Here is a 3,668-nt window from a genome sequence, read left to right on the forward strand (position 1 = left end):
GTTTGGCTTGTATCCTAGGGCTGGCTGCTACACAGCAAAACATTCTTCAGCATATAGGCGCAAGCCTTTCAGCCAGACTATTTGGTATGAAGGTATGAGAGGCTTGAGAGCACTGAACAACTCATGAGCTGGCAAAGATCAGTCCACACTACACAACAGTAGGAGAAGGAGTCATTTGCCTTGCTACTCTCCTTCGTTTGGTAATTACATACTTGCATTTCTCAATCTCGTAAATAATTATTATTGAAAATTCTGTTGCATAAGTGATTTCACACAGTATCTTAACAGTAATAATAGCTTTTGGTAACCAAATATCGAAACCTATAAAATACATCTATTATGAACAGAAAGCAATGTTTATATTTCAATAGAATTATTGATATTTGGTAATGATATGAGACAATATATAATATGAGTTAACTCCAGTAATGATTACTGTTATATAATAAATTTACCCCACTCCTTAATAAAACTAAAAACCATATCTATCAAAAACAATTTTACTCTTAATTCTAAAACTTTCAAAATTAGATAGGTAGTGCTGGCTGTAAAGTTTATATACACCACATTAGGCTACATGTAGACGTATAAAAACTGAATCTGCTGAGAAGGAAATCAATGTAAAAATATTCTTAAGATGTAGAAAACTTTGACCTGATTTTTTGAAATTGCAGTAAGGAATAATGTTATTATTTTTCAGGAACTATTATTATTTCATGCTGATAAATCATTTAGAAGTGAAGTGTCATTTTTATTTTATCACTGAGGCAAAGAATTGCATTTTTATATGAGAAAAAAAAGTTCTTTTGTCATATTGGTTGGGTAACATGACAAGAACCATAATTTACTGTGACACAAATCTATTATTATTTCAAAAGAAAAGGATATTGGTTATAAAAGTTACTAGAAAAATAGAAGTATTATGAATAGTTTTGAAAAAATCAAAAAACAACATTCATATTTGCCAACGGCCATGCCACGTTGAGTACACCGCTTCCCGTTCGATCAGCGAAGTTAAGCAACGTTGGGTCTGGTTAGTACTTGGATGGGTGACCGCCTGGGAACACCAGTTGCTGTTGGCATCCCTACGTCAAGTGGGGTTGGTGGAGGATTAGTGCCCCTCCCTGTAAAACAACTAACTCTAAGCCCTTGGCCACCCTGTCTGGGATACATGGCGTCTGGCAATGAATGAATGAATGTTTTACTTATGTTGGTGATGAGAAATGTAATAAGCTTTTTTTTTTTTTTTTTTTTTTTTTTTTCAAATCACTAATATTATACTTCCAAGGTACTGTAAGTACTTGGCGATGCTGTTTTTTTTTTAACCAATGAAATAGAATATGATTAAGTAGTTATTATTTCCATCCATCCTGTCATCATCCAATCCTACTCTGCCCCATGCGGAGCGTAGGGGCCCGGGGCTAGGCAGTTGGTCCTGACATGAGAGCGACCAGCCTCACTCATCCCTGGGTGGCATTACGTGAGCAATAAACCTCAACCATCCATTGGATATAAACCTGCACCAGCTCAATCCGATTGGAGTGCAGTAATTACCCACTAAACTACCAGGCACCAAAACTTGGTTATATGGTTACCACCCAGCGCAGTAAGTGGTTTCCTGGTGTACAGGAAATCATTTGGCTTGTCATTCAGTGTAGAGTCACCCAAACGAAGAAGGAAGAGGAATGAATGAAGGAAAGAAAGACAGAAGAGGGAGTATAAAGTCACCTATAGGCAGAAGGATGGGGGAAGAATGAAGGAAAGAAAGACAGAAGAGGATGGAAGGAAAGAAGGATGGAGGAGAAGAAAGGGCAGACACCCGAGAGCAGCACTACATCGAGTGAGTGATGGTAAGCGCCCCCACCTACCACAAAGCTATTATTTACTTCTGATATTGTGTGCAAAAATATAACCAATTAATCAGATAAAACTGAACTGTTATTAAAATATATTATTAAAAAAAAAAAAAAAACAGTAAAGTGGGTAAAATAGTGTTTTTTTTTCAAGTGGGTTTTACTGAAAAAACCCGGGTGGGTAAAACCGGGTTACCCACTTTGGTGCCAACCCTGTGACCTCCCCAATCCAGACCAATTTTGGATTTTTTAGGGGGGCTCAAACATCTGCTTTTTGTGAGAAACAATGGCAAATCACAAAAAAAAAAAAAAAAAAAAAGAGCTCGCCTGAGCCTAGAAGTGGGCTGTACAGGTGACCCTCCCCATACCTGGTACCGTCTTCACTGGAGCCACGGTGCAGCTCTCACGTTTTCTGTGGTAGGGATAACTAATCCAAACCACTCAGAATCGGTAGGTATTTGTTCATTTAGTATAAATTTATATGTAGTACAAGAATATATTGTTTTTTTTTTTTTTTTTTATTCACAAATTCAGGAGATATAAGTGTTGTTTCATTCACAGAACACATGAAAATCGCCTATTTCTTGCACCAGTGATTCGCTGTGACTGTTGTTCAACTTACAATCTATTATTCAACTTACATAATAGTTTCTCACAAACATTATACAAGTTTACACCTTATATTACAGTTATCACATATATTTACTGGCTTATTACTATAGTGAGTGTCATATATCGCGAGTACACATAGAATCAGAAGTGTACAAAGGTGTGGTATTCCTGGAAACAGGGCTCCACACACAGTCCTACGTTGCAGTCAACACACTCGTACCACGTGTCTTTTCTCTGAGAGGTTGGTCTTGCTCTCGAGTGACTACATCATGTACATAACAGTGGCGCTGGGATCTAGGACGGTTCAGTTGAGGAGGGACGAGGCTGGGGAAAAGTCGTCTTGTGAGGCATACGGGAGTCTGGCCAGCAGTGGTGGGGTATGGACGGTGGTGTGGCCTTTCCTCAGCATATCTGGCAATAAGTTCATGGGACAGCTCCCTCCCAACCCCTCGAAGGTGGAGGTACCTGTAGTCAAGGCATGGAGGTAGCAGGCACTGAGGACCATGATGTCTAGCAGGTGGAAAATAAGCTTTTTGTACCACTTCATTGTGGTCCTGGCACACTCTACACTGGAAATCATGGAGTCAGACTGGTCAACCTGCCTCACGTTGACACTGTAGTCAATAAATGACTCCGGTTTCCAGACGTGGCACCACCTCTCACTGCAGTGATCCATGGATTCAGTGCAGTGCATCTGGGGGTGGTGTACCATCGAAAGGAGGAAAACTTCCTTGTTGTGGCTCCACAAGGTTGTTCTGGTGCCAATATTGTTTCCAAGACTAGTTACAGTTCCATACTATTGTTACATATTGCATATAAAGTTGTTTATTCATAATTAACAATGTGCAATGTAGTATGAATGATAAGCCAACAAACGCCATTTCACTATAAGGTGTGGCTTGGGATGAGATGCGCATTTAAACATCTTCTTTTAATCATAACCTAGAGGAAAGGGAAGGCAATAGAGAAATATGAATTATATATATGTTTAAGTCTTCTGGGAAATATATACCTTGCTGGTATACTTTAATATAATCAATACTACTTTATTGAAGTGTATAATTTATATGGTATAATTATGATGCTTCTATTCATGTATAAATCCCAGTTGTCTGTGGGGTTTGGCATCTCTATTTTATGCTGATTCCAGTGCCACTCCCCAGTGGGGGAAGATGGCTAACAGCAGAACGCATATATCAGTCA

General features: G+C 38.9%; 1 non-coding gene across 1 annotated transcript; it reads left to right on the plus strand.

Moving 5' to 3' along the window:
• Positions 1 to 963: 963 nt before the first annotated feature.
• On the plus strand, positions 964 to 1,082 carry LOC145399568 (5S ribosomal RNA). Its single transcript, XR_013897319.1, has one exon. It is a non-coding gene; the product is annotated as a 5S ribosomal RNA (ribosomal RNA).
• The last annotated feature ends 2,586 nt before the right edge of the window (positions 1,083 to 3,668 follow it).

This window comes from Coenobita brevimanus, chromosome 49 (genome assembly GCF_032717465.1).
Source record: "Coenobita brevimanus isolate Jiangsu-jjx chromosome 49, ASM3271746v2, whole genome shotgun sequence".
Lineage (NCBI taxonomy): Eukaryota > Metazoa > Arthropoda > Malacostraca > Decapoda > Coenobitidae > Coenobita > Coenobita brevimanus.